General features: G+C 39.4%; 1 non-coding gene across 1 annotated transcript; it reads left to right on the forward strand.

Annotated features, from left to right (window-relative positions):
* The first annotated feature begins 4721 nt into the window (after positions 1–4721).
* On the forward strand, positions 4722–4829 carry LOC148545221 (small nucleolar RNA R71). The gene has a single exon (XR_015902097.1). It is a non-coding gene; the product is annotated as a small nucleolar RNA R71 (small nucleolar RNA).
* The last annotated feature ends 21129 nt before the right edge of the window (positions 4830–25958 follow it).

Genomic DNA, 25958 nt, shown 5'->3' on the forward strand with positions numbered 1-25958 from the left:
CCCTTTTACGTCATCTAAACTCGGCCAAAGTATGGACTATTATATATTGCTAGAAAGCCCTGGATGTATATTTTCCAACGCAATTAAAAGCGCGCCATTTTGAGTTCTGTAGCTCCAGAAAATCCACTTTGAGTGTAGGGAAGTCAGAATCCAACAGCATCAACGGTCTTTCTTCAACCTCTGAATCTGATTTTTGCTCAAGTCTCTCAATTTCAGCCAGAAAATACCTGAAATCACAGAAGAACACACAAACTCATAGTAAAGTCCAGAAATGTGAATTTAACATAAAAACTAATGAAAACATCCCTAAAAGTAACCAGATTCTACTAAAAACATACTAAAAACAATGCCAAAAAGCGTATAAATTATCTGCTCATCACAACACCAAACTTAAATTGTTGCTTGTCCCCAAGCAACTGAAAGTCAAATAGGATAAAAAGAAGAGAATATTCTGCAAGCTTTGTTCTTTGCTGCTTTTTCTTGCTTCAAGAATCATTTTTATGATTTTTCAGATTATCAAATAACATGTCTCCTTATCATCATTCTTTCAAGAGCCAACATATTTAACATTCTTAAACAACAACTTCAAAAGACATATGCACTGTTCAAGCATTCATTCAGAAAACAAGAAGCATTGTCACCACATCAATATAATTAAACTAAGTTCAAGGATAAATTCGAAACTCATGTACTTCTTATTCTTTTGAATTAAAACAGTTTTCATTTAAGAGAGGTGATGGATTCATAGGACATTCATAACTTTAAGACAAATTTACTAAATACTAATGATCATGTAATGAAGACAAAAACATGGATAAGCACTTAACATAGAGAAAACAAAAAACAGAGAATGTAAGAACAAGGAACGAGTCCACCTTAGTGATGGTGGCGTTTCCTTCTTGAAGAACCAATGATGTCCTTGAGCTCTTCTATGTCTCTTCCTTGTCTTTGTTGCTCCTCCCTCATTGCTTTTTGATCTTCTCTTATTTCATGAAGGATGATGGAGTGCTCCTGATGTTCCACCCTTAGTTGTCCCATGTTGGAACTTAATTCTCCTATGGAGGTGTTGATTTACTCCCAATAGTTTTGTGGAGGAAAATGCATTTGAGGCATCTCCGGGATCTCATGGTGATGAGCTTCATGCGTCTCTTGAGATCCATGAATGGGCTCTCTTGCTTGCTCCATCTTTTTCTTAGTGATGGGCTTCTCTTCCTCAATGGGAATGTCTCCTTCTATGAAAGCTCCAGCTGAGTAACATAGATGGCAAATAAGATGAGAAAAAGCTAGCCTTGCCCCAGGAGAGGGCTTTTCGGCTATTTTGTAGAATTCAAGGGAGATGACTTCATGAACTTCTACTTCCTCTCCAATCATGATGCTATGAATCATGATGGCCCGATCCACAGTAACTTCAGATCGGTTGCTAGTGGGGATGATGGAGCGTTGGATGAACTCCAACTATCCTCTAGCCACAGGCTTGAGGTCCAGTCTTCTTAGTTGAACCGGCTTGCCTTTGGAGTCAATCTTCCATTGAGCTCCTTCCACACATATGTCCATGAGGACTTGGTCCAACCTTTGATTAAAGTTGACCCTTCTAGTGTAGGGGCGTGCATCTCCTTGCATCATAGGCAAGTTAAACGCCAACCTCACATTTTCCGGACTAAAATCTAAGTATTTCCCCCGAACCATTGTAATATAATTCTTTGGGTTTGGGTTCTTACTTTGATCATGGTTCCTAGTGATCCATGCATTGGCATAGAACTCTTGAACCATTAGGATGCCGACTTGTTGGATGGGGTTTGTTAGAACTTCCGAACCTCTTCTTTGGATTTCATGTCGGATCTCTGGATACTCATTCTTCTTGAGCTTGAAAGGGACCTCGGGGATCACCTTCTTCTTGATCACAACATCATAGAAGTGGTCTTGATGAGCTTTGGAGATGAATCTTTCCATCTCCCATGACTCGGAGGTGGAAGCTTTTGTCTTCCCTTTCCCTTTTCTAGAGGATTCTCTGGTCTTGGGTGCCATCAATGGTAATAGAAAAACAAAAAGCTTATGCTTTTACCACACCAAACTTAGAATATTGCTCGCCCTCGAGCAAGAGAAGAAAGAATAGATGAAGAAGAAGAAGAAGATATGGAGGAGAGGGGAGAGGGGTGTATTCGGCCAAGAAGGGGAAGAGAGGGTTGTGTTGTGTGAAAATGAAGAAGAATGGAGGGCTATATATAGGGAAAGGAGGGGGTTTAATTTCGGCCATATAGGGTGGGTTTGGGTGGGAAATTGATTTTGAATTTTGAAGGTAGGTGGAGTTTATGAGTTAGGTTTATGGGGAAGAGTGGATGGATGTGAGTGGTGAAGTGGTGATGGGGAAGAGAGATTGAGGTGATTAGTGAAGTGTTTTGGGGAAGAGTGTTTATGGGATTGTGTGAAAGAGGGGTGAGAAGAAGTGAGTGGAGGTAGGTGGGGATCCTGTGGGGTCTACAGATCCTGAGGTGATCCTGTGGGGTCTACAGATCCTGAGGTGTTCAAGGATTTACAACCTTGCACCAAATTAGACATGCAAAATGCCCTTGCACACAACTCTTGGCGTTCAGTGCCAAATTGGTCCTTGTTCTGGGCGTTGAACACCCATTTGTTGCCCATTTCTGGCGTTGAACGCCAGAACCATGCTTGTTCTGGGCGTTCAGCGCCAGCTCTTCTCCAGGGTGCAATTCTGGTGTTCAAACGCCCAGATGCTACCCATTTTGGGCGTTCAGCGCCAGAACCATGCTCTGTTCTGGCGTTGAACGCCAGCCAGATGCTTCTTACTGGCGTTTAAACGCCAGTAAGGTCTTCCTCCAGGATGTGATTTTTCTTCTGCTGTTTTTGATTTTATTTTCAATTTTTATATTTATTTTGTGACTCCACATGATCATGAACCTAATAAAACATGAAAGAACAAGAAAAATAAAATTAGATAAATAAAAATTGGGTTGCCTCCCAACAAGCGCTTCTTTAATGTCAATAGCTTGACAGTGGGCTCTCATGTAGCCTTACAGATGTTCAGAGCATTGTTAAGACTTCCCAACACCAAACTTAGAGTTTGGATATGGGAGTTCAACACCAAACTTAGAGTTTGGTTGTGGCCTCCCAACACCAAACTTAGAGTTTGACTGTGGGGGCTCTGGTTGACTCTGCAGAGGGAGAGGCTTACTGTGCCTCTTTTCCATGTTTACCGAAGGATAACCTTGAGTTGTAAACACAAGGGAGTCCCTATTCAATTGAAGGACTAATTCACCTCTGTCAACATCAATCACAGCTCTTGCTGTGGCTAGGAAGGGTCTTCCAAGGATGATGAATTCATCCTCATCCTTCCCAGTATCTAGGACTATGAAATCAGCAGGGATGTAAAGGCCTTCGACCTTTACTAATACGTCCTCTACTTGTCCATAAGCCTATTTTCTTGAATTGTCTGCCATCTCTAATGAGATTTTAGCAGCTTGCACCCCAAAGATTCCCAGTTTCTCTATTACAGAGAGGGGCATGAGGTTTATTCCTGAACCAAGGTCACACAGAGCCTTTTCAAAGATCATGGTGCCTATGGTACAAGGTATTAGGAACTTTGCAGGTTCCTGTTTCTTCTGAGGCAATGTCAGTTGATCCAGATCACTTAGTTCATTGGTGAATAAGGGAGGTTCATCTTCCCAAGTCTCAATACCAAATAATTTGGTATTCAGCTTCATGATTGCACCAAGGTACTTGGTAACTTGCTCTTCAGTAACATCCTCATTCTCTTCAGAAGATGAATGCTCGTCAGAGCTCATGAAGGGCATAAGAAGGTTCAATGGAATCTCTATGGTCTCTAGATGAGTCTTAGATTCCTTGGGTTCCTCAAAGGGAAACTCCTTATTAATCACTGGACGTCCCAGAAGGTCTTCCTCACTGGGATTTACGTCCTCCCCTTCCTCTCTAGGTTCGGCCGTGTTGACTATGTCAATGGCCTTGCACTTTCCTTTTGGATTTTCTTCTGTATTGCTTGGGAGAGTACTAGGAGGGATTTCAGTGATCCTTTTACTCAGTTGGCCCACTTGTGCCTCCAAATTTCTAATGGAGGACCTTGTTTCATTCATGAAACTTACAGTGGCCTTTGATAGATCAGAGACTAAGTTTGCTAAATTAGAGGTATTTTGTTCAGAGTTCTCTGTCTGTTGCTGAGTGGATGATGGAAAAGGTTTACTATTGTTAAACCTATTTCTTCCACCATTATTAAAGGCTTGTTGAGGCTTTTGTTGATCCTTCCATGAGAGATTTGGGTGATTTCTCCATGAGGGGTTATAGGTGTTTTCATAAGGTTCACCCATGTAATTCACCTCTGCTATTGCAGGGTTTTCAGGATCATAAGCTTCTTCTTCAGAAGTTGCCTCTTGAGTACTGTTGGATGCAGCTTGCATTCCATTCAGACTCTGAGAAATCATATTGACTTGCTGAGTCAATATTTTATTCTGAGCCAATATGGAATTCAGAGTATCAATTTCAAGAACTCCCTTCTTCTGAGGCGTCCCATTACTCACAGGATTCCTCTCAGAAGTGTACATGAACTGGTTATTAGCAACCATGTCAATGAGTTCTTGAGCTTCTGCAGGTGTTTTCTTTAGGTGAATGGATCCACCTGCAGAAGTATCCAATGACATCTTAGCTAATTCAAACAGACCATCATAGAATATATCCAGGATGGTCCATTCTGAAAGCATGTCAGAAGGACACTTTTTGGTCAGTTCCTTGTATCTCTCCCAAGCTTCATAGAGGGATTCACCTTCTTTCTGTCTGAAGGTTTGAACATCCACTTTAAGCTTGCTCAGCTTTTGAGGAGGAAAGAACTTGGCTAAGAAAGCCTTGACCAGCTTATCCCAAGAGTTCAGGCTATCTTTGGGTTGAGAGTCCAACCACACTCTAGGTCTGTCTCTTACAGCAAAAGGGAAAAGCATGAGCTTGTAGACTTCAGGATCTACTCCATTAGTCTTAACAGTATCACAGATCTGCAGGAATTCAGTTAAGAACTGAAAAGGATCTTCAGATGGAAGTCCATGAAAATTGCAGTTCTGCTGCATCAGAGAAACTAATTGAGGTTTCAGCTCAAAGTTGTTTGCTCTAATGGCAGGAATGGAGATGCTTCTTCCATGTAAATTGGAATTAGGTGCAGTAAAGTCACCAAGTATCCTCCTTCTTGTTCGAAAATTTCTGAAAGGTGCTTGCTGGATTGTTGTAATTTAGCTTCTCTTAGTTTCCTCTTCAGAGTCCTTTCAGGTTCTGGATCTGCTTCAACAAGAATGTTCTTGTCCTTGCTCCTGCTCATATGAAAAAGAGGGAACAGAAAAATAATAATAATAGGGATCCTTTTTACCAAAGTATAGAGGTCCCTGTGTGAGTAGAAGAAAAGAAGAGTAATGTCAAGAAAGAAACACAAGGGTGAGGAGAGCAGAGATATGAGATGAAGAGAAGTGTTAGTAGATGAATAAATAAATAGAAGGAGATGAGAGAAAAAGAGAATTTTCGAAAACTATTTTTGAAAAAGAGTTAGTGATTTTCGAAAATAGTTTTTGAAAAAGGTTAGTAATTTTCGAAAATTAGAATCAAAATTAAAATAATTAGTTAATTAAAAAGAAATTTTGAAAAAGAGGGAAGATATTTTCGAAAATTAGAGAGAGAGAGTTAGTTAGGTAGATTTGAAAAAGATAAGAAACAAACAAAAGGTTAGTTAGTTAGTTGAAACAAATTTGAAAATCAATTTTGAAAAGATAAGAAGATAAGAAGTTAGAAAGGATATTTTAAAATCAAATTTTTTGAAAAAGATAAGATAAGAAGATATTTTTGAAAAGATATGATTGAAATTAGTTGTGAGAAAGATTTGATTTTTAAAATCACAATTAATGACTTGATTCACAAGAAATCACAAGATATGATTCTAGAACTCAAAGTTTGAATCTTTCTTAACAAGCAAGTAACAAACTTGAAATTTTTGAATCAAAACATTAATTGATGATGTTATTTTCGAAAATTAGGAGATAAAGATAAGAAAAAGATTTTTGAAAAAGATTTTTGGAATTTTCGAAATTAAATGAGAAAAATGAAAAAGATTTGATTTTTGAAAAAGATTTTGAAAAAGATAAGATTTTTAAATTGAAAATTTGATTTGACTCATAAAAACAACTAGATTTTAAAAAGTTTTGAAAAAGTCAACTCAAATTTTCGAAATCTATGAGTGAAAAAAAGGGAAAGATTTTTTTTTTATTTTTAAATTTTTAATGATGAGAGGGAAAAACATGAAAATGATGCAATGCATGAAAATTTTGGATCAAAGTATGTGATGAATGCAAGAACACTATGAATGTCAAGATGAACACCAAGAACACTTTGAATGTCAAGATGAACATCAAGAACATATTTTTGAAAAATTTTTAATGCAAAGAAAACATGCAAGACACCAAACTTAAAAATTTTTCTTGTATAGACGCTATGAATGCAAGAATGCATATGAAAAACAAGAAAAGACACAAAACATGAAAACATCAAGATCAAACAAGAATACTTACCAAGAACAAGTTGAAGATCATGAAGAACACTATGAATGCATGAATTTTTCGAAAATTTTATGCAAACTTTAAAACATGCAATTGACACCAAACTTTCAACTTGACTCAAGACTCAAACAAGAAACATGAAATATTTTGATTTTTATGATTTTTTTTATTTTTTTGGATTTTTGTATATTTTTTTCGAAAAAACATATAGGAAAAAGAAAATAAGGATTTCAAAATTTTTTAATATTAATTCCAGGAATCTTGTATTCTTAGTCTAAAGCTCCAATCCGAGGGTTAGTCATGGCTTAATAGCCAGCCAAGCTTTAGTATGTAACTCAGACATGCCACGGCTGACATTCCAATTAACTTGCCTCTATGCTGATGGTTGGAAGCCCCTATCCAAAAGAATTAGACATGGCTTTACAGCCAGCCAGGCTTCAACATGCTTCACGAAACTCTAGAATTCATTCTTAAAAATTCTGAAGAAAAATATATTTTTGAAAAGATTTATTTTTTTTTCGAAAACAGATGAGAAATTTTTGAATGGTTTTTGAAAAATTTTTGAAAATTTTTTTGAAAACAAAATAAGAAGAAAATTACCCAATTTGAGCAACACGATGAACCGTCAGTTGTCTAAACTCGAACAATCCCCGGCAACGGCGCCAAAAACTTGGTGCACGAAATTGTGATCTCAGGAAACGGCGTCAAAAACTCTGTACGCACGTCTTAATAAATTGTTTTTCATTCACAACTTCGATACGACTAACCAGCAAGTGCACTGGGTCATCCAAGTAATAAACCCTGAGTAAGGGTCGATCCCACGGAGATTGTTGGTATGAAGCAAGCTATGGTCACCTTGTAGATCTCAGTCAGGCAGATATAAAACAGTTATGGAGTTTTCGAAAATAAATAATAAAATAAGGATAGAAATACTTATGTAAATCATTGGTGAGAATTTCAGATAAGCGCATAGAGATGCATTCGTTCCTCTGAACCTCTGCTTTCCTGCTGTCTTCATCCAATCAATCTTACTCCTTTCCATGGCTGGCTTTATGTAAGGACATCACCGTTGTCAATGGCTATTTTTTATCCTCTCTGGAAAATGGTCCGATGCGCTGTCACTGCATGGCTAATCGTCTGGAGGCATCACCCTTGTCACTGGCTGCATCCCATCCTCTTGTGAAAATGGTCCAAATGCTCTGTCACAGCACGGCTAATCATCTGAGGTTCTCGATCATACTGAAATAGGATTCACCCTACTTTTGCGTCTGTCACTACGCCCAACACTCGCGAGTTTGAAGTTCGTCACAGTCATTCAATCCCAGAGTCCTACTCAGAATACCACAGACAAGGTTTAGACTTTCCGGACTCTCATGAATGCTGGCATCAATCTAGCTTATACCACGACGATTCTAATTAAGAGATCCAAGAGATACTCATTCAATCTAAGGTAGAACGGAAGTGGTTATCAGGCACATATTCATAGGAAATGATGATGATTGTCACGTTCATCACATTCAGGTTGAAGTGCGAATGAATATCTTAGAAGCGGAATAAGTTGAATTGAATAGAAAAACAGTAGTACTTTGCATTAATCTTTGAGGAACAGCAGAGCTCCACACCTTAATCTATGGAGTGCAGAAACTCTACCGTATGAAAATACATAAGTGATAATGGTTCAGGCATGGCCGAATGGCCAGCCCCCATGAAAGTCTAAGATAGCATAAAACTGATCAAAGATTATCTCTAATACAATAGTAAAAAGTCCTATTTATAATAAACTAGTTACTAGGGTTTATAGAAGTAAGTAATTGATGCATAAATCCACTTTCGGGGCCTACTTGGTGTGTGCTTGGGCTGAGCTTGAATGTTACACGTGTAGAGGTCAATCTTGGAGTTGAACGCCAGTTTGTAACGTATTTCTGGCGTTCAACTCCGGCTTGTGAAGTGTTTCTGGCGTTTAACTCCAGACAGCAGCGTAGAACTGGCGTTCAACGCCCTTTTACGTCATCTAAACTCGGCCTAAGTATGGACTATTATATATTGCTGAAAAGCCCTGGATGTATACATTCTAACGCAATTGGAAGTGTGCCATTTTGTGTTCTGTAGCTCCAGAAAATCCACTTTGAGTGTAAGGAGGTCAGAATCCAACAACATCAGCGGTCCTTCTTCAACTTCTGAATCTGATTTTTGCTCAAGTCCCTCAATTTCAGCCAGAAAATACCTAAAATTACAGAAGAACACACAAACTCATAGTAAAGTCCAAAAATGTGAATTTAACATAAAAACTAATGAAAACATCCTTAAAAGTAACTAGATTCTACTAAAAACATACTAAAAACAATGCCAAAAAGCGTATAAATTATCCGCTCATCAACAAGTAAAGGAAGTCTTCTCTTGGTCTTTAAGAACTATTACAATCTGATTGTAGCCTGAGTATCTATCCAAGAAATAGTAGTATTCATATCCAGCAAGCCTCTCCAATATTTGATCCATGAAGGGTAGAGGAAAATAGTCCTTCCTTGTGGCTTCATTGAGCTTCCTATAATCTATGCACATGTACCATCTAGTCACTGTTCTTGTTGGTATCAACTCATTTCTTTCATTTGGCACAACTGTGATTCCTCCCTTCTTGGGGACTACTTGCACTAGGCTTACCCAAGGGTTGTCTGAGATTGGGTAAATTACCCCTGTTTGCCACAATTTCAGCACTTCTTTTTGTACCACTTCCTTCATTGTTGGATTTAATCTTCTTTATGGCTGTCCTAAGGGCTTGGCATCTTCCTCAAGAAGGATTTTATGCATGCACATTAAAGGGCTGATCCCCTTTAAATCTGAAAGAGTCCATCCTATGGCATCCTTATGTTGTCTCAACACATTGATAAGCTCCTATTCTTGCTCCTCACTCAAGCTTGAATTATTGATTACTGGATATGTGTTATTGTCACCCAAGTAGGTATACTTCAAGCTTAAAGGTAGGGTCTTCAACTCCAACTTTGGTGCTTCCACATCCTTCTTGCTTGCCTTGATCAACATGATTGACCCTTCTATGATTTCTTGTGGTAGTTCACCACATTCTCTTTATTGGTCTTGTTCCATAACTTCCTCACATTAATCTTCTTCTAGGACTCCTTGAACTATCTTCTCCATTGTGTCCACCATCATGCATTCAACATTGGATTCCTCTGGGTAGCTCATTGCTTTGAAGACATTGAACACCATTTTTTCTTCATGCAGTCTTAAGACTAACTCTCCCTTTTGCACATCAATTATGGCTCCAGCTGTAGCTAGGAATGGTCTTCCTAGTATGATTTATGTGTTAGCCTCTTCCTCCATATCAAGCACAACAAAATCAGCTGGGAAGATGAACTCCCCCACCTTGACCAATAAGTGCTCCACCACCCCATGAGAAAATTTGAATGTTCTATCAACTAATTGAAGTGCCATTCTTGTTAGTTTGGCCTCTTCAATTCTCATTCTCTTCATCATGGCTAAGGACATATGGTTAATGCTAGCTCCCATATCACAAAATACTTTTTCAATGCTAATATCCCCTATGATACAGGGGATTTGAAAGCTCCCAGGTTATTTCATCTTTTTGGAAAGATTCTTTTGTATGACGGTACTACATTCCTCTGTGAGCACTACAGTTTCCTTTTCTCCCCAATTTCTTTTCCTTGTCATGAGCTCCTTTAGAAACTTGGCATAGAGTGGCATTTGCTCTAATACCTCAGCAAAAGGTATGTTAATTTGAAGCTTCTTAAAGATCTCCAAGAACCTATAAAACTGGCTGTCCTTCCCATCTTTTCTCAGCCTTTGTGGGTAGGGTGCTTTTGGTACATAGGGCTTCAAGACGTGCTTTGGTGGAGCTGGATTAGGTGTCTCTTCTTCTTCTTGGTTTTTAAGTCATTTGCAGCTTCTTTTTTTTTTTGCAAGTTGTGGTTTGAGGAAATCTCCTCCACCACCTTCCCACTTCTTAGTGTGATGGCCTTGCATTCTCCTCTTGGGTTGGCCATGGTATCATTGGAAAATGTATGTGTAGGCATTGGATTCCCTAGTTGTGATTCCAGTTTTGAAATTACTGCCCCTTGGTTCCTTATGTTAGATCTAGCCTCCTCTTGGATTGCATCTATCTTTTTCTTAGCTTGCAATTATCTCTCTGCAACAGTGGCAATACTCCTTGCCAATTGTGACATAGCAGCCTCTAATCTTGCAAAGTTGTTGCTGTTATCACATGATTGTGGTGCTAAAGATGATACATCTTGAGAATGGTTGTTGTATGGTTGTTGGGTGCAGTGGTAGGGTGCATTTTGTGAGTTATGGTAGGATCTATGGTTGTTAGATTGATGGCTGGAGTTGTTGTATTGGTTAGAGTAGTATGGTTTATGATCTTGGTTGTGGTTTTGTTGGTTGCCCCACCCAAAATTTGGGTGGTTCTTCCAACCTGGATTGTATATTTTGGCATTGGTGTCATATGGTGGTCTGGATATATTGTTCACATAGTTGGTTTGCTCCCATTCACATTCAACTTCTGGGGTATTTTCTTCTTGCATAGGTGCTTGAGCATCGATAACTGAGACTTGATTCTTCTCCATTTACTTGGTTAGAGCTGCTAGTTGAGCTGTGATCACCTTGTTTTGAGCTAGCAGAGCATCCATAGGGTTGAACTCCATTACTCCCCTTCTTGGGTTTCTATCAGAGGCATAGAAGTAATGGCCTCTTCAATTGTCTTCTTTTTGTTTAGAGATCCTCCTAAAGTATGATCTAAAGCCGTCTTTGATTCTTGTGTCAATCCTTCATAAAAAATGTGTAGCTGTACCAATTCATTGAACATGTCTAGAGGGAATTTTCTTGTCAGCTATTTGTATTTCTCCCACGCTTCATAGAAAGTTTCCCCATCTTGTTGTCTAAAGGTTTGCACCTCAACTCTCAATATGTTAACTCTTTGGGGAGGGTAGAATCTTGCCAAGAACTTGTTCACTACTACTTCCCAAGTTGTCTCTCCTTAGGAAATGATTCCAACCACTTTGATGCTTTATCCCTATGAGAAAAGGGAAACAACAGCAACTTATAGGTATCCGGGTGGACACCATTAGCCTTCACTATATCAAAAGATCCTCAAGAATGTGGTTAAATGTTGGTTGGGATCTTGCTGTGCACTTTCTCCAAATGAGCAGCTGTTTTGAACAACGGTGATGAGTTGAGGCTTTAACTCGAAATTGTTAGCATGAATGGTTGGTTTTAGAATGCTGCTTCTGCAATTTCCTGGGTTTGGATTGATGTAAGAGCCTAGAACTCTTTTCTCCTACCCAACATGGTTACCAACACCTTTCCCAATATGATTATATATTTCCTCCTTCATAGTAACATCTAGATCTTCCTCCACTGCTTCCTCTCCAACTATTCCCTTGCCTCTTGCTTCCCTCCTTAGTCTAAGGAAGGTCCTCTCAGGTTCACTATCAAAAGAGGATGAAGTTTATCCTTTTCTACCTGTCATACATTCAGCAACAAACAAGCAAAAGACAAGTGAAGGAATTACTCTTGTTAAGACTTATGGTTAGATTGATTGGTGCAATTGATCAAATAGTTAATGGATTAGTATGCTAAAATGGAAATATATACAATGAATCAGCTGGAAACTCAAATGCTAAAGAAAAAAATGAATAAGAGACTGAAATTAAAGGAATTAACAAGGTAAAACAAAATGCTTAATCTAAATACCCATCAATTTAGTTATTGTCAATCTCAAACCAATCCCCGGCAATGGTGCCATAAAACTTGTTGACCGAAATTCACTCAATATATAATGAATCCGTTCTTTGGCAAGCTGATGCCAAGGCATCTTAGGCTAGTTTCACTAGCCTTTTTCTTTTATTTTTAGTTGTTTTATGCATTTTCTTGAGCCTTAAGTAATCATTTGGGCCAAATAGTCATGCTTGTCTTAAATCATTCAACATGAAGATTTTGATGCAAATTCCATGAGTTTTTAGTTATATTACTTGAATGCTATGAATGGAAGATTTCTCATGAAATTTTGCAAGACTTTGATGCAATTGTTTGGATGATTTCAGGGAAGAAGAGGCTAGGCAAGGAAGCAACAAAATCAATAAAGGAAGCTTGAATATCACATGTGGAGTTTAAGTTCCAGTTTAAGCTTAAACTGGAACTTAAACTACCAAGCCATATAATGCTGGAATTGAAGTTTAACCTCCAGTTTAACCTTAAACTGGAGGTTAAACGCCAGAAGTGAGAATCTCACCAGGGGAGCATTTCCACGTTTAACCTCCAGTTTAACCTTAAACTGGAGGTTAAACGCCAGAAGTAAGAAAGGCACCAGGAGCATTCCACGTTTAAGCTCCAGTTTAACCTTAAACTGGAGCTTAAACGTGTTCGACTATTTTTCTCCTCCAGGGTTGCTTTCTCATTTCCACGTTTAAGCTTCAGTTTAACCTTAAACTGAAGCTTAAACGTGCTCTAGCTTGTGCCTCCATGGAGTGCCAGCGTTTAAGCTTCAGTTTAAGCTTAAACTGGAGCTTAAACGTGTTATATGGAACAGCTTGACCATGCCTTCTTCAAACATAAATAACTTGAGCTACAAAACTCCAAATGAAGTGATTCAAAATGCATTGGAAAGAAGACATCTAGAGCTTTCCAAGCATATATGGCATGCATGGTGGATACTAAAAATTGAGGGAGAAAACAGCCCCGTAATGTGCATAGAAGAGCATAGTACCAACATGCAATCAGGCCAGCTGACCTCTTCACCTTCCATGGAGTATAACTCGAGTTGTAGAAATCCAATTGAGGTGCTTCCAGTTGCGTTAGAAAGCTGACATCCATAGCTTTCCAACGAGGTATAATAGTCTATATTTGGCATCAAATTGGCAAGGTTGACAAGAGAACAAAGTGACGACTCAAGAAAGGGGGGTGCAACGTTTGAGTGTAGTTTAATGGATCATTATCCTTTTTGGATCAATTATGTCACTCTACCCTTCAAGCAAGCAAGGCCCATCAACAACACCAAATCAAGGCCACAAGAATCATCTAGAATAGTTTATTTTTATTTGATTGTAATTTGCTTTGAATTTCATTTTCATTTTGTAATTTAGGGAGCCTATTTAAAGGCCTTAGTTCCTGCATTTGAGACACGGGGGGGGGGGGATTGAAGGGGAATCCAGCCCCTGAGAGAGACTTTTTATGGAGAGAACTTAGGATCATTTTCTTTTAGTCTTGTAATTGAATTCAGAGCTATGACTCACTAAACCCCTTTCATTGGGTTAGGGAGCTCTATTGTAATTCAATGAATCAATAATAGTTTTATCTTCTTCTTCAATCTTTTCTCTTGAATTTTGTTAGAAAGCTTCTCGATCTAATTCCATTGGGTAGTTGTCTTGGGAAAGAAACTACCCATAATTGGAATCCTTCGGAACCTTGGGAAAGGAATGGAGGATTCATGCTAGAGAAGCTTTCTCACAGTGAATTGGATTGGGGTTTGGATGGATATTGTGACATGTAATCCTACCAAATTGTGGTTCATGAAACTGTGTGGTATAATCAGTGATCGAGCATCATCTCTTCTTATGAACATTTAAACCAAGGGATTGGGAATTTGTTCGTTTTTAGAGAGAATTGGTGAGCCAAGGGATTGGGATCCAATCATATAAGATTGCCAAGCAAAATTCAATGAATGCATTGGTTGAGGAAGGAATAAAAATGTTTTGATTCGGAGATCTCAATATCTCCTAACACCCAATGAATTCCCCATTTCTGATCTACCACTTTCTCTTTACATTCTGCAATTAAATTCATGCAATCACCCCATCCCTTTTAATTTCAGCAATTTAGCTTCTCGCTCTTTAATTCATGCAATTTTACATTCCGCAATTCTCATCTAAATCTTGATTCCGCTCAACTAGAACATACTTCTAATCCGAATTGCTCACTCAACCAATCCTTGTGGGATTCGACCTCACTCTATTGTGAGTTTTTACTTGACGATAACCGGTGCACTTGCCGGAAGGAATTTTGCCGATCGTGCAATTTCCTAAATCGTAGCATAACAAGTTTATGCGCATCACAAGCGCACCAAAATATCGTCAAGTAATAACCTACTATGAGTGGGGTCGAATCCCACAGAGATTGGTAGATTGAGCAACTTTAATTAATGGGTGAATTAGTCAAGCTAAGCAATAGAGATTGTTGAGTACAGAATTCTAAATTAGCAGAAATGTAAATGACTTAAAAGTAAAGGAATGTAATAAAGTCCAAAAACATAAATGACAAGAATGTAAAGTGCTGAAACATAAATGACTGGATAATAAATGGGGAATGGGTTGATAATAGAAATTAATGAAAGCTATAAAGAATGGGTAAGATAAGAATAGGGAAGATTCATTGGAGTTGGAAGATATTGCTCTCTTTGGATTAAATTCAGATCATCTAATCTTCAATCATGCAACACATTGACCTCTTGGCAATCATGATTGATTGAATCCCAATTTCTTGGTGATTCAATCTCTCAAATCCTGATAATCAGCCATTTCCTTGGTCTAATTGCTCATAAAGAGAGATAAGCTTGGTCCCGGATTTTACGACACATCCTCATAGATCCAAATATTTGGGAATATTTCAAGTCACAGTATCCAATCCCAAAACCCAGATCTACTCAATGTGAGAAGTGATTTCAAGCATGGTTTCATGTTTCCTTTTCCAAGGGGCCCATGAAACCCAATTTGCATTCAATCTTCTTACCAAGATAATTGAACACTAAACATGAAGAACGAAATTCCTTCTAACAAATTAAAGAGAAGATGAAGAGAAGAAGAAATTCACTATCAATTAATCCATCAAGTACAATAGAGCTCCCTCCGCCAATGAGAGGGAAGTTAGCTACCCATATCTTCAGGTATCGAAATAGAGTTTTAGAACTGGAAAATAAAACTAAGTACAAAAAATAAAAGAGATGTAACAATTCCCAAAAGTCTCCAGAAGCTGAAAGTTCCAAAAGTTTTTTTCTAATTCGAGGTACCACCTATTTATACAAATTTTCTGTGAGTCCTCAGGTGTACTTGCAAGATCTCAAAGTGGGCCTTTCACATTTTCAGTTAGTACAATTGATAAACCCATAATTCATGAGTTCTTTTGTGCTTAATTTGAGTATTTTATACAATCCTTCACCTACTTGTTCAAATTAATTACATGATTTTACTTTCCCTTCCTTATTATGTGATGTAAATGAAAAACATGTTTCCTAAGCTTTAAAATTAATTAATTTAATTACCTTTATTCCGATTCGATGCGTGATCAGTGTGTTGAGTAGTTTCATATTTTCTAAGGCAGAATAACTTAAAAGACGGAAAAGGAAACATACAAAAATTGAAGGAGAAAGCAAAACGGAGCTTTGAAGGAAACTGGTATTCACGCGATTGTGTGCCAAGCACAAATCAGTAGCGATGCGGCCGCATGACTGACGCGACCGCGCGCCTTAAGCAGAACGTGTATGACGCGGTCGCATGATTGACGCGACCTCGTGGCAAGGAAAAGCTCTAAATGACGTGACCGCGTGACCCACGCGGACGCCTGACAGAGGCCACGCATCAGAATTTACAGAATACGCCCCCAGCGAATTCTGAAGCCCTTTTTGGCCCAGATCCAAGTACAGATAGCATAGACCAGAGGTTATAAAGTGTGGGAATGCACCCATTCAAAAGCAAAGCTCGCATATTTTACCTTTCAATGATTTAGATTTAGTTGAGAGGGAGATCTTCTCTCTCTCTTTTAGGATTTAGGATTTCTTCTTGTTTTAAGAGTAACTCTGGATCCCAAGTTTAATGTTCTTTTATTTTAGTTTTACTTCTATTTATTTATTCCAACATTTGAATTAATTATTATAATTTGATCTAAGAATTCTTCCATGTTACAGACTATTATTTGAATTAATGATAATTGAGGTATTTTCAGTTTATGATTGTTTTCTTTGATTTAAGTTACCATTGCTTCCCATCTAAGGACATTTTTTATCATTCCAGCAATTTTACTTTTTCCCCTTTTGGTTCTGGTTAAGAATTTAGTAACTCAACAGTTATTAAACTCAACATAATTGATAATCGTTATCTTGCTAATTGAGCTGAACTTAAGTAATCCCAACCTTTTCTTAGGAAATAAATAGGATTCAAAGGTCAATTTAATTAGTCCCTTGACTTTCCTTGCCCTGGTACAGGTTGATCAAGTGGAGTTTAGATTCAACTTTCATTATAGTTGAGAGAGATAACTACGTTGGACCTCCAACTTCTCTTACCTTGCCAAAAGTTTGCTTTACAGTAATTATTTATTTTTAATTGCCATTTACTTTACCTGTCATTCAAATTACTTGCTTCTCATCTTCTAAACCCCGATTACAACCTCTATAGCCAATAATAAGAACATACTTCCTCGCAGTTCCTTGAGAAGACGACTCGAGGTTTGAATACTCGGTTAACAATTTTTAAAGGGGTTTGTTACTTGTGACACCCAAAACGTTTGTACGAAGGGATTTTTGTTGGTTTAGAGACTATATCTACAATGCGACTGTTTCTATGAATCTCTTTACTGGTAAAAATCTTCTCGTCAAAATGGCGCCGTTGCCGGGGAACTGCTAACGTGTGCCTTATTATTGATTATTGTAAATATTTTTCTTTTGCTTGTTTATTTATTTTTGTTTTTCCTTTTTATCTTTATTTGCTACTATGAACTCTCACCCCTCTCGCTTTGAGTTTGGTTCTAATGTTGTTAAAGGAAATAGAAGTTACAGCAGGAATGTGCATCAAGGCCAGACCAATCAAGGATGGATGGAACCAAGAGGATCTAATCAACCCTTTTGGCAGCAACACCCTCCGTGATATCCTGGACAAAGACCATTCCACAATGCATACCCAGCTGAAAGACATGGTGGACAACCTTGTAACTACCAACAAGCCCCACCCCATACATATAAACCACCCTTTCAACATAACCTTGAACCACCACACTCACGAGCTTCTCTTCACCATTTGCCACCATATGATCCATCCTTACCCCATTACCAATCCAATCGCTCCCAACCACCACCACTTTTCTTTGTAGCATGTCCAAGTCTAGCAACCTAAGAAGCAGAGGATCGCCTAAGAGAAATAGTAATTAAATTCCAAACAACCATTAAACAACTGGAGCAAGCGATGATTCAATGGGCTTCTAGGCGCTCAAATATACAAGGATCAACCACAGCTCCATGTGGACAGCCCAATGAAGAGCAGAGCATGAAGGAAGTGCCAGAAACTCCAGTGGACAAGACAGAGCATGAATTTGTACTGGAACAATTAGAAGAAGCTGTCTTTGTTCAAGAAGAAAAGTTGGTTGAAGATCTAGGAGATGCTGAACCTCCATGGGAATCCAGAATTGAGGAAAACTCCTTCCAGGATGCTACAGTTGATGCTAAGAAGGATATTTCTCCAAGGCAAATCGTTTATGAAGAATCAGACGGAATAATATAAGAAACAAATTCCCTTGATGATGATAGTCACAAGTCTAGCTCTCTTAGTGATGAACTTGCATCCGCAAGTGAATTCTCTGAGATCGAAGAATCTTCCCCAAGTGAATATGAAGATGATGCAGAGGTAGATTTCTCTCAACCTCCAATCTATGACTCAAGTGATGAGGAAGACACAGAAGACTTTGACCAGGACACAGATACAGTTGAAGATCTTTGCAAAGAAGTGGAGGAATTCACAGAAGAGCACAAGGAAACGGAACTTGCAGAACCACCAAAAATACCTATCCCAAGGCCATTACCACCTAATAAAAGCTTCAAGTGGATACAATCCTTAACTTATAATTTTACTTATTCACTTGAATATGGTTTGCTTGAAACAGATGGCCAGCTTAGAGCTCTCTGCGGCTTTAAGAGTAAGAGGAAAATGGCTCGTACTCAGAGCTGGTGCACAAGGTTCAATAAGATTCCACGCTTCACCTCGAAGTACATGGATTGGTATCATGCTCAATTACATGGATCAAGGAAAACGTTTGGTCACCAAGGTGAGATTCTACTTTTTAACCTGCCCGAATGGAAACATGCAGATCAAGGCAGAGGCGGATTTAAAAGCAAGGCTTGGAATCCTGGAGTTTATTCTGACATTTGTCATCCCGGGAGCCTAACAATATATTTAAAGCTGTTCGAAAGCTTTGCGTGCCTAGTTTGGGACCCTGGAGGCTACTGGCATTCCAAGCACTGGTGGAGATTTTTGGACGAATTTAAACATAAGCCACCATAACAGGATACTCCTCCAATGTCCAACTTAAGGACTTTAACTAAAAGTGCTAGGTGGGAGACAACCCACCATGGTATGGTCGCTTCTATTTAATTCTTGTTAATTGCTTTCATTTTTCCTTTTTCATTTTAATTTATTAAACCTGGAATCATGCATAACATTCATGTTAATCATTGCATTCTGCATTTTTCATGCATAAAAAAAAGGGATGCAAGACGCGACCACATGCCCCATGCGATCGCGCCATATCGCCAAAAACGCCACCCGCGCGACCGCGTGACCCACGCGGCCGCGTGATATATATATATCGGCGTAAGAATCCAACGAACAGAAAGTTAGGTTGGAATCGTGCGGCCCTTGTGTGTTTCTCACAAATTGGCCAATGCGATCGCATGTCCCGTGCGACGGCGTCACTTGCAAAATACCAATCCCACGCGACCGCGTGAGTGACGCAATCGCGTCGCATGGATTGCACATCACCCCAAAAGGAGATAGAGAGTTGCGCTCAAACGGCGCTGGAGTTGTGCGTTTAGCACAAATTCCAGTGACGCGATCGCGTGACCCACGCGATCGCGTCACCCTTCCTTCCCCCCTCTCATGCGATCGCGCGCCCCACGCGATCGCGTCACTCCCATTTTCACCCCAACCACGCGACCGCGTTCCCCACACGGCCGCGTGGATTCGAAAATATAACCCCCCCAGCCCGCGAACCCTATCAGTCGCGAGCCCCCCACCCCCAACCCTCTTCTCCTTCTCTGCTCCCTCTCCCTCCAACCACCACCCAGCCGCCACCGCCGGCCACCCAGACGCCGCCACCACCCCGGACGCCGCCGCCACAACCCCCTCCCCTCCCTTCTTCTCCCTTCTTCCTCTCTCCTCCCCTCTCCACCACTGCCTCCGCGACCACCACCCTCCCACCGCCGGCCACCCAGCCGCGCCCCCCCTCTCTCTTCGCCACCCACCCGCACCCCCCCATCTTCTATCACTAACCCGAAACCTTCACCGCCACTGCCCCCACCAGCCACCACCGCGACACCGTGCCCCACCACCGCGCCGGACGTCGCCGCAGCCACCTTCTTTCCCGTTCCACCCCTTCCGCCTACCAGATCCCGCAAAACGCAACCCCCTTTTATCCGTTAGTCATTTTTTCTGTACTTTTTTCCATTTCTGTTCATCATTAGGATAGATAGATATGCATTTTGTAGTGGATATTTAGGTTGTTAGGTAGCTTAAGTTGTGGTTAGTGGATCTAGGTCTGTTTACTTGCACTGTTCCTGTTTATATTTTATCATAACTGCAATTTTACTGTTCCTGTGACCTCGTTCATATGCTATGATTTCTTACACTTGCTGCTTGTTACTCTAAATTTTCCTGTTTCTATTCATTGCTGGTAACTGCAGCTAGTTTTTAAATTCATATGAACTGCTATGATTGCTGTTTATTTTCCGGGATAATCCAATTTTAGCCGGAATGCTACCCAAATTTAAAAAAAAAAATTGTTTTCATTCATGTTTTTGTTTGGCATTTCTGATCTCTGTTTTACTCTGGTTTACCCACACCATTTCATGAATGCTATGGCAGACATTCTTATCCTCTTTGATTTCCTGGTTCATAAACCGCATTTGTGATTCACTGATTCCAATTTTTGGTTTCTTTATTTCTATTCGAATCAGCATCACCCTGTTTTCCTTGTTCAATTATGAGTACTTCTATTCTTACCTGTGAATCCTTGTTATGTGGAATTTTTCTATGCCACTTACTTTAACCCGCACTTTACTAACTCACTAATTTTAATTTACTAATTTCTTTTTCAAATTCTAACCATATTAACCCTTTTAATCTCTTTTTTGATTATTTTCACTTTCCTCTAACTTTCTAACCATGGCATATTGTTTATTTTTCCATTTAACATGAATTCAATCACATTTCATTTACTCATTTTCCTTATTTTATTTCTCTCTTGCAGCTTTGAGTTTCCTTTGTTTAATTGCCTATTTGCTTTCCTATTTTATCCATATCCTGGTTTTCTCTTTTTTAGCATGTTTGCCTCACAGAGGAAAGGAAAAGGCAAGGCTACTGGCAAGCGCAAGAGAGGAGATTCCTCCCAGTCCATCATTGCTCTAATGCATGATTCTTCACGGCGGGAGAAGAACTTCACACAGCAGGAAAAAGTTGACCAGCTGCTCCCTGCGACTGATGCTATAACATTTGCAAACCGGTACTGTGAGTTGAAGTACCCGGCTTTTGCAAACTCCAGAAATCTATACCTGGAATGAACTCTGAAGATTTCGGAAGCCCTCCAGCAGTACACAACTGAGCAAATTAAGCAAAGGGGCTGGTTCTTTCTGGAGAGAACACTAACAGAGGTCAATTCATCTTGCGTCCGGAAATTCTACTGCAACTACTACCTCACCACCCTAGATGCAGTGAACTTGAGAGGAAAACAAATTCTGGTCACTGAGGAGGCCTTAGAGGACATTCTTCGGCTCCCAGCCAAGTCCGATCAGGCTGATGGTTATTCAAAGGCTGAAGAGGACATGCGCCAGAGGGATCAAGAGAGCGTACTTAAACGATGAGGCTCGGTTATGGCATCAGATCTTGAGTAATTATGTGATGCCGAGTACTCACGAGACGGAGATCCCGGCTGCTATGATCACCCTCCTTTTGTGTGTGCTGGAGGGTAAGGACCTTTATCTACCACGTTTCATTCGGCATTATATGGCCAGGGTCCACGTCCGAGGCACCCTCCCTTTTCCATATCTAGTTACACAGCTTGGCCGTCGAGCTGACGTGCCATGGGAGGATGCCGATGAAAGACCACCAGCGGCGGATTGCAGGAAGATCATTCCGCACAGCCGGAACTTCTTAGCCCTGGGCCACAAACCAGCACCATTCACTGCTACTGATGAGTCAGCCCCACAGTCTGCTGGACCCTCTTCCTCCACTGCTGCACCACCTACCCCTGCTACCACCACTGCACCTCCACCTGCCACAGAGCCCGTCTATCATCTGGTGCACCTCTTGTTCCGACGACTTGACCAGATGGAGTGTCACAACAAGCGGTGCTATGAGCACCTAAAGCTAATGATACGATCCGGCGACATCCCTTCTGAGCCTGACACACCATCCGAGGCATCTGAGGAGGAGGCGGATGCACCCGAGGCAGAGACCCATCCCCAGAAGGCAGCACCAGTCGCAACACAGGCAGCGGTCCCACATCAGATTGAGGCTGCGGATCTTGAGATCCCGATCCAGTCAGCCCCTCCTCCACAGCAGCCAGACCCTCAGCCCACCACCATCACTGAGACTCCAGCTACCATCCCTCCCAATGATGACACTCCTTCACACCCGGCTTGATTGAGCATCGAGGACGATGCTTTCTTTTAAGTGTAGGGAGGTCACCATCTCTGGCGTTTATTTTGGTGAACCACTACATACTTTTTCTTTTATTTTGGATATTTTTCTATATTTTTCCTTTTACTGTTATTTTCTGAGTACTTATACATTGCTTTATGTATTTTTACTCTATTTTCTGCATTTTGCATCTTTAGTTCATACTTTAGCCATTTAGTTTATTTTAGTTATTTTGTTTAGTTTTCAATTCTCATTTATTAGTGGATTAATTAGTATAGTTTATCCTTTTTAGCATAAGATAGTATAGTTTAAATTGAAAAATATAAAAAGGAAGTAAGCTAGGAAATTGAACATATCAGATATAAATCCACAAAACTTGTATATAGCATTATATGATGTAGTTAAGCTGACAACATTTCATCAAGGAGGAACATTAAAACTTTAAAAGCCACCCTAAATAATTTTTTTATGAGAATAATGGGAATTTTTAACTAAACCTGCATACAATATATAAATGATATATGATGCTTGAGTTAGAGAACACACAGCCAGTGAGTCTTGAGCTTAAATTGTATGGTTGCATTCAAACCATAATTTCATTTCTGTGTGTTACATTTCTTTTTATTCTGATGTTCTTTCCTTTGCTTTAATCTATATGTCCAATTATAGAATATAGAATAGATACATACCAAGAGAATGATTGAGGCCATCATTTGATTTTAGCTCACTCACCCCAAATTAGCCTACCTTTTACATCACCCTTGTTAGCCCCCTTGAGCCTTTTAAAACCCCTTTATTCTATTTAGCCAAATTACTAGCCTTAAGCAGAAAAACAAAAGAAAATCTCAAGTGAATCCTTGGTTAGCTTAAGATAGAAAATCATGAATAGAGTTAAATGTGGGAAACCTTTTGGGAACATGGATGATAGAAACAAAAAGGTAGAGAAGTTAAAAGAAATAAAATAAATTTGGGAAGCATGTTCATGAGAAAATCAAAGTGCATTAATTGTCATGTGCCTTAAAAAAAAAGAGTTATTTTTCAGCATTTGAATAAAAGGGGATACAAAAGAAATTCCCCAATGCAAAATAAAAACAATGCACATGGGATAAAAATAAAGAGTGAAACATGAGCATGTAACAATAAGTGGGATAATATGGGAGAATAGGTAAAGAAGTTTTATCTTGGTAAAAATGTATGTTAGGTGAGATCTTAGTCTAATTAAGGATTCGCTTATTAGCTCACTTAACCCTATACATAAATCCTTACCTTTACCTTAGCCCCATTACAACCTTAATTAAGACCTCATGACTTTTTGGTGTGACTATATTCTATAATTGTTGATTGGTTAGATAAAGAACAAAGCTATAGAAAGTAAAAATAAAAAGAAAAATAGAGTGAATAAACCCAATAAACACTGAGTGACTAGAGAGTAAACACAAAATCCAGTGAGGGTTCAATAACACATCAACATATATCTGTACTTAATTTACTAATTGTTTTGCAAGTTTGTACAATGTTTTCTTTCCCATCTCATTTGCTAAAATGCTTTATTATTTAAGGGTTGGCTATATATATATATATGACTCCTTGAGAATAGGGATTAATTTGACTACATGTAAGCTTTATATATGAGTGAATAAATTAGAGTTGCATGATGCACCATTCATTTAGGTAGTTGCATTTAAATTAGGTTGCATTGCATGACATTCCATCACTTTAACCTTAATTATTTACCTTGGATTTAGCATGAGGACATCCTAGTGTTTAAGTGTGGGGAGGTTGATAAACCCATAATTCATGAGTTCTTTTGTGTTTAATTTGAGTGATTTATACAATCCTTCACCTACTTATTCACATTAATTACATGATTTTACTTTCCCTTCCTTATTATGTGATGTAAATGAAAAACATGTTTCCTAAGCTTTAAAATTAATTAATTTAACTACCTTTATTCCCATTCGATGCCGTGATCAGTGTGTTGAGTAGTTTCAGATTTTCTAAGGCCGAATGACTTAAAGGACGGAAAAGGAAACATACAAAAATGGAAGGAGAAAGCAAAACGGAGCTTTGAAGGAAACTGGTATTCACGCGATCGCATGGATGACGCGATCACGTGCCAAGCACGAATTAGCAGCGATGCGGCCGCATGACTGACGCAACCGTGCGCCTTAAGCAGGACGCGTATGACGCGATCGCATAACTAACGCGACCGCGTGGCAAGGAAAAGCTCCAAATGACGCGACCGCGTGACCCACGCGGACGCGTGACAGAGGCCACGCATCAGAATTTACAGAATACGCCCCTAGCAAATTCTGAAGCCCTTTTTGGCCCAGATCCAAGTACAGACAGCATAGACCAGAGGTTATAAAGTGTGGGAATGCACCCATTCAAAAGCAAAGCTCGCATGTTTTACCTTTCAATGATTTAGATTTAGTTGAGAGTGAGATCTTCTCTCTCTTTTAGGATTTAGGATTTCTTCTTGTTTTAAGAGTAACTCTGGATCCCAGGTTTAATGTTCTTTTATTTTAGTTTTACTTCTATTTATTTATTCCAACATTTGAATTGATTATTATAATTTGATTTAAGAATTCTTCCATGTTAGAGACTATTATTTGAATTAATGATAATTGAGGTATTTTCAGTTTATGATTGTTTTCTTTGATTTAAGTTACCATTGCTTCCCATCTAAGGACATTTTTTTATCATTCCAGCAATTTTACTTTTTTCCCTTTTGGTTCTGGTTAAGAATTTAGTAACTCAACAGTTATTAAACTCAACATAATTGATAATCGTTATCTTGCTAATTGAGCTGAACTTAAGTAATCCCAACCTTTTCTTAGGAAATAAATAGGATTCAAAGGTCAATTTAATTAGTCCCTTGACTTTCCTTGCCCTGGTACAGGTTGATCAAGTGGAGTTTAGATTCAACTTTCATTATAGTTGAGAGAGATAACTACGTTGGACCTCCAACTTCTCTTACCTTGCCAAAAGTTTGCTTTACAGTAATTATTTATTTTTAATTGCCATTTACTTTACCTGTCATTCAAATTACTTGCCTCTCATCTTCTAAACTCCGATTACAACCTCTATAGCTAATAATAAGAACATACTTCCTCGCAGTTCCTTGAGAAGACGACCCAAGGTTTGAATACTCGGTTAACAATTTTTAAAGGGGTTTGTTACTTGTGACACCCAAAACGTTTGTACGAAGGGATTTTTGTCGGTTTAGAGACTATATCTACAACACGACTGTTTCTATGAATCTCTTTACTGGTAAAAATCTTCTCGTCAACAATCCATTTGGCTGAATATTCTGCTCCCAAGAGAGCGTAGGACTTTTCAGGAGAGCGTAGCGCTCGTACACTCACGCGTACACGTCCTCCACGCGTGCACGTCATCACTGTCTTCAGCACTTGTCATGCGTACGCGTCACCCACGCATGCGCGTCATATTTGGCGCTCTCCAGGAGAGAGTAGAGTTCGCGCCGAGAGCGCTCTTTTACGCGTACGTGTGGCCTTTCAAAAATACCACTTTCTCGCTGCCGCTTTATCCACACGTTCGCATGACCCTTCAAAAAATGCCACTTCCACGCGTATTCGTCATCCATGCGTACGCGTCACTAGCCGTATTTTCCCCAACTTTGAAAACTATCGCAGGCACTTTTGGGTGAAAAACGTAGCGCTCTTGGGTGAAGAACGTAGCTCCTCCCATGCATGTATGGTGCTGCAGGAGAACGTAGCACTCTTCAAAAGAGCGTAGCGCTATCCTG

This window comes from Arachis ipaensis, chromosome B9, assembly GCF_059453495.1.
Source record: "Arachis ipaensis isolate K30076 ecotype BB chromosome B9, ASM5945349v1, whole genome shotgun sequence".
NCBI classification, from domain to species: domain Eukaryota; kingdom Viridiplantae; phylum Streptophyta; class Magnoliopsida; order Fabales; family Fabaceae; genus Arachis; species Arachis ipaensis.